Consider the following 6,512-nt stretch of genomic DNA (forward strand, 5'->3'; position numbering starts at 1 on the left):
AGCTCACCTCGAACACCATGAGCCCTCACCTTATCAAAGGCCTTTTGGAAGTCTAGGTAGATAATATCCACTGGGTTTCCCTGGTCTAACCTACTTGTCACCTCTTCAAAGAACTCCAACAGGTTTGTCAGGCACGACCTCCCCTTACTAAATCCATGTTGACTTGTTCTAATCCGACCGTGCTCTTCCAAGAATTTAGAAACCTCATCCTTAATGATGGATTCTAGAATTTTACCAACAACTGAGGTTAGGCTAATTGGCCTATAATTTTCCTTCTTTTGTCTTGATCCTTTCTTGAACAAGGGGGTTACAACAGCGATCTTCCATTCATCTGGGACTTTCCCTGACTCTCCGCTATTTCCTCAGCCACCTCCCTCAGAACTCTAGGATGTAACCCATCAGGGCCAGGAGATTTATCAATTTTAAGAACTTTTAGCTTTTCTAGCACTTTCTCTTTTGTAATGGCAACCATACTCAACTCAGCCCCCTGACTCCCTTTATTAGCCTTTATTGCAATGGGATTTGAGTACAGGAGGAGTGAAGTCCTGTTTCAGGAGCATATGTTAGGCTGCACCTGGAGCATTTATCTCAGGGAGGATATTATTGCCCGAGGGAGTGCAATGGAGGCTCACCAGACTGTCCTATGAGGAGAAATTAGACAATCAGGACCTGTACTCTGTAGAGTTTTGAAGAATGAGGGTGATCTCATTGAAACATCCAAAATACTGAAAGGGATAGACAGGGTAGTTGGCAGTAAGATTTATCCTCCTGGATGGAGAGTGTATAATCAGGGGCACAACTGAAAAATAAAGGAAATGCTATCTAGAACCAAGATAGGTAGAATTTTCTTTCTCTGAGAGTGGTGAATTTTTGGAATTTTCTACCACAGAGGGCTACTAGGGCTCAATTCTTAAGTATGTTTAAAGTAGAGATTGATAGATTTCTGATTATCAGTGATGTACAGGGTATTTGATGGAGTGGGCAAAGGGTATTAAAGCGTTCGATCCACCATCATTATGTTGAACGGCAGGGCAGGCCTGATGGACTGAATGGCAAATCCCATTGCTATGTTCCCACACACTGCACAGCAATAGGAAGCATAACCCAACTCCACCATAAAATCACAACTAGATTAATCCACCCACTAGCAGCAAGAACAATGATGTGAGCTCAGTTATAGAAACAGCAGGAATCCTGTATTTGTAACCATTGTGGTTGAAAATAGTTGTCTAACTATCCATTCAACTACTATGGATTGGATTAACCTTCCTGTACTAATAAGTCATGGTAATATCTGTGTTTAAGTTACCCTTGTAGCTGGGACTCCAGCTCTATGTAAGATTATAGATGCTCACTGTACAATACATCAGCTTGACAAAATAATGGCATGTATAGGCAGAGAGACAATTTCTCATTTGTGTCCAAAATAATGTTGGTTTCCTTATCTTGTGTCTGAAAAAAGATTAAAAGTCACAGTAGTGCAACAGGTCTATTTGGAAGCACGAGCTTTCGGAATGTCACTCCTTCATCAAAAAGGTTGAATTCATGTCATAAAATTTGACACATTTTCAAAGATTCTGAATTTCCAGCATCTGCAGTCATTGTTTTTACCTACATTTTCAAAGATGTCTTGTCAACTACCCAGTCAGTGATTCCATCTGACCCTCACTGGGAAGTTGGCAGTTACATATTTTTTAAAAGTATCCTTGAACTACTGTAACTGTTTTCCACAATATCACTGGGAGATTTGGGCAGTTTCATGCAACAGCAAATCAGGTGTTGCAGGTTTCCATTTTGCATTCATGGGATCAGGCACTTCCCCTACAGTCTCCAAAGTCACATGACACCAGGTTCTAGTCCATCAGGTTTGTTTGAAATTACAAGGTTTCGGACCGCTGCTCCTTTGTCAGGTGATGTACAGAAAATAAAGTATTGGCAGCAGTGATGAATCAGAAACTACACAATCTTAGCCAGTAATTGTGTAGAGTTCAACGTTCAGAAAAAAAAAATCTGTCTGGAAAAGGAGTTCTAATTCTGTCATATTGGTACGGTAGTATCTGATCAGGTCAGTTTGAGAGTCGATTAAGAGTGGGTGATGCTCATTGAACTTTACATTTAGGAGCTGAGCATTTTTCAATAAGACCTGCACAGTGGCACAGTGGTTAGCACTGCTGCCTCACAGCACCAGAGACCTGGGTTCAATACCTGCCTCAGGTGACTGACTGTGTGGAGTTTGCACATTCTCCCTGGGTTTGCTCCAGTTTCTGCCCACAATCTAAGTAAACACACTTGCTGTTATTGGTAAATTTGTTGGTGGGTTATTGAAATAAAGGAAAGAGCTGAGTTCATGAATTCTGCCCTCCACTACCCGAGCCCCTATTTTGTTATTGCTAGGTTCCGTGTTTGTAGCCTGTTCATTGTTAATTTGGTGGTGTTATTTTACAGGTGGACAACTTTTATTATGTGATCATTTGGTGATTGGATTTATTTAATAAATAAAGAATGGCATGTTGGTTTCCACACAGAGAAAGGTGAAAACTGATACATGTGCTAACCTGTAGATTTACACCAAAACACTTTGATGCTTAATTCAACCTATGGATATTGGTGAATGAAACAGAATTTCAGTTGTTGTCCAAGGATTATGCATGACATGAATGATGTCCAACAAATCAAATGGAAAATCCACAGTGAAGAGGGAAAATACCTGCAATGTTCAACATCTTAGATCATGTTCTTATTTGCTTCCAATTCTGTGCCATTCTGTGCCATTCTTGCTTTACAACAATGTGAGCTTATTGTGGGACGAGTGTTACAACTTTGACAGGACACGTGCTCTGTAAACAACCCCAACTACTCCACAGACTATACCACCAGTGTAGGATTTTTAAGTCAACCACCAAAATGGACATAAAAACTGAAATTGCTGGAAATGCTCAGCAGGTCTGACAGCATCTGTGGAGAGAAGCCAGAGTTAATGCTTTGGATCAAGCGACCCATCCTGGGAACCAGACAGGGAAAGATGAAAACTAATGTATGTGCTAAACCATAGATTCACACAAAACCTCTGTGCTGCTTAATTCAAAGTGTGGACACATTGTTTCCCAAAATAAACACATTATTTTCCTTTATTAAAGCAGTCGAGAATTAAAGCAACTTTAACCATTTTTAAAAATATAATTTACACAAAACTTATTACTTAAATAAGTGGCAAAAATGACTGGCCAAACAATTATCTGGAAATCAATTTTGAGTTGACTCTCTGATACCAAATATAACCGTATTAATGTGACAAAAAGGCAACACCTCTGCAAGGATAACATGGTTTTAAAGGAAAAAGCAGTAACAAAGAAACCCTGTAGGTCAAGGCTCTGAACTCAAAGGATAAAAGAGGATGGCTTTGCACTGTTTACAGAGGACCCTGCCAATGGGATTGAAATGCTAACCACTGTAGAGTTATGGAAAATCTTTAGACTAAACTTCAGTTCAGATGGAAGGTCAGTAAGACTTAGCTCTTTGAACAACAAGAGTTTAGCTTTCAGGGTTTATGCAGTGGTCAGAGATGCTGATATTTGGATGTTTCAGAAGTTTTCGGAAATACTTCACTGAAAGAAATCTCTGCAATTTGTCAGATTCCATGTTTTCTGTGTATTTCCTTCAGAAAGGGAGAAAGCCTGATCTATCACACACTTTTGGAGGTCTTTTCCTTCGATTGACAAACCCAGGTCCTCAAAACACAGAAAATAATTCCAGTAGACACAAGACATAAACTCTGTTTTCTCTCCACAGATGCTGCCAGACCTGCTGAGTTTCTCTAGCAACTTTTTTTTTGTTCCAGAAAAGTGTTGCTTTGAAACCTCCAGCAATAAGCTCCTGTCTCATCAAAACGAGGTTTGTCCAGCAGTTAAAGTCATAAACCTCACTGTCATCACTCTAAAAAAGCTTTGCTTGTCTCCTTTCCAAAGTTACCCAATGTTTCAGTAATTAGCAGATGAATCACATTCCACATTACTGTTGAACAATTCCTTTAGCTCACAAGGAATGAAATTAAGTATATTGATAAATGTCCAAACATTTCCATATTCCAATTCCTCATGATCCCTAAGTATACTTATGAATTCCCAACATGATGCACAGGCCTGATGGGGATTATACCTTGTATTTTGAGCATAGCATTCCCTTGATTTTTAACACAATATCAGTGTATGTCACATTCAGGTGGAGAATCTTGCTGCCCTCTCAAAGCACTGGGGCCTGGCAGAATCCTACAAACAGACACACACCCCTTTCTATTGTGATGGGCCTTGGCCCTGAATACATGGCCTTCTAAGAAGCAAATACTGTGCCCATTAGGCCCATTAGAACACTGTCATCACTAAACCATCTCCTTAACTTAGGTGCAAGTTACTGCAGATGCTGGAATCTGTACTGAAAACTACAAATGTTGGCAATCACAGTGGGTCAGATAGCATCATGGACAGAAGGTAAGCTCATGTTTTAAGTCTAGATGAGAAGTGTATGATGAAGAGTCATCTAGACTCAAAACATTAGCTTGCTTTCTCTCCATGGATGCTGCCTGACCCATTGTGATCTCCAATACCTTGTGTTTTCAGTACATTTCCTGAACTTCATGATCTGTAAAGTGGATTCTGTCCCCAGTTCACATTTGGAAAAGTTACAGAACTGGTGTGTTTTTGTCAACATTATTAAACATGCACCTGTTATATGGTCTAAAAATTAAAAAGCTCTTTGAAGTAGATAAAAGTTCAGATGAAAAGAGTTACTAGTGCCACGTATGCAGCTTTGTGTTAAGTATTTACTGAAGACAATTTAAGTTGTGATAAAGCCGGGGACTATGCATGCAGCTGGTAAAAGGGAGAAGCTTTGGGAGTGATGTCAGTCCCCAGTCAGATACGCAGATGACTGCAGCTTTCACATCCTGTAAACAAGCATCAAAATTTATTGTACACTTTTAAAATGCCAAAGTACGACTTTTTCCAAACTCATGTTATTGAGAACCATGTCTCAGGCTTTCTCAACTATAGGCAAGTAATAATGTGGCTCCGTAGTGTAATCGAAGGCTTAGCAATGGACTGCATGCTATCTGCCAGCTATATTTATCTTTCAGCTCTTTAAGTTTTAAAGAGACCTGTTGACACTGATAAGGGTAGTGTTGCTTATATTTGCAATGACCAAATACTGACAGGTCATGACCTAAATAGGAAACCATTCACTGTGCACCTATCCGAAAAAAGAAGATAGCAATGGGTTCTAGTGAGCAATGTGACAAGGAATTAAATTAATTACATTTAAAGCAAAGTCAATGGCTCTTTGACTCACAGTCTCCCTTGAGGAGTATATGGACCGTGCCACTTCTGCCCTGTTTGCACAATAGAACTTGCTTTGAACGCACCGTAAGCTGACAGCTTTTTCTGCTCCATGTGCGGTTCAGGCCCAGACCAAGGCACTCACGCCACTGGTGCGTGACCAGGAGGAACGAGGTTATACTTCAGTTACACAGCGGGCCCTCTTGCCTCGCTCTTTGTTTCCTTGTACTGTTCACTGTTCTTGCTTGCAACAGGAGGAACAATAAAGGTGCTTGCAGTAGATTGGCTGTGGCCAAAGCTGGCATAGCAAACTGGCAGTGGTGTGGAACTAATCTGCAGAGAGGGCTTCCTGTGTGATAAGGCCCCTCACCCCAGTAACCTAATCTTTGATGGGAATCAAACAAAAATAGTACCCGACTTTCAGTGATGCCTAAACTTTTTCACATCAGTCTGAAGGCTTCCATTGGGGATGTTCCTAGTCATTTGATGTGGCAGCAATTAGTGAGGGACTTTTGTATTCCGAACAGACGAAACAACCCACTTCAATAATCACATTTATGCTTTGAATGGGAACAAAAAGCTTGAGGAACAGATAACATGGTTACATCAAACAGAAAACTAGTTGTGCTTGTAACTATTATTGCTTTGCTTTTCTTTTATAGAGCTTAAAGTGTTACTTTTCCCATGAGAAAGCTCCATGCCGGGTGACATCATGGAGAGTTGCTGACCACCTCCAGCCTCGGATACTGCTTTATGTGCATATGACCTGTTTTCAGACCATCTCTTTTATCCAATTAGGTTCTCCTGCTATGAACAATACAAAAGATATTAAAATTGAAACTGACTCGTACAACTTGAGTTCTGTGAAACATTTATTTCACTTAATTCGCTGAAAAGTTACTTTGCAGAATGAAGAATCTTTGAAGGAGAGATAACCAAGACATGATTGGGACTTGAAGAAATGGAACACTGTTCACTGCTTGTTGCAAAGAGTTACATTTCACTTTGAATTAACATAGGACGTCATATTAAAAAACATTGCTGTTGCAACAACAACACTGGATTATCTTTCTCCACAAAGTAATAATTTTGATTTCAATGGGAACTACTTACCGAGTGACTTGATTTATTTTGCTTTAGCAATTTCAATTTGGTCCTTATAATGCAGCACACATTAATCTATCA

General features: G+C 39.9%; 1 long non-coding RNA gene across 1 annotated transcript in view; it reads left to right on the forward strand.

The window, feature by feature from the left end:
• Positions 1-6,177, forward strand: part of LOC122558024 — a 97,432-nt gene extending 91,255 nt beyond the window's left edge. Inside the window, exon 3 of the long non-coding RNA XR_006314003.1 lies at positions 5,990-6,177. This is a non-coding gene — a long non-coding RNA (uncharacterized LOC122558024). The remainder of the gene's footprint in view (positions 1-5,989) is intronic.
• The last annotated feature ends 335 nt before the right edge of the window (positions 6,178-6,512 follow it).

This window comes from Chiloscyllium plagiosum, chromosome 16 (assembly GCF_004010195.1).
Source record: "Chiloscyllium plagiosum isolate BGI_BamShark_2017 chromosome 16, ASM401019v2, whole genome shotgun sequence".
NCBI classification, from domain to species: Eukaryota; Metazoa; Chordata; class Chondrichthyes; order Orectolobiformes; family Hemiscylliidae; genus Chiloscyllium; species Chiloscyllium plagiosum.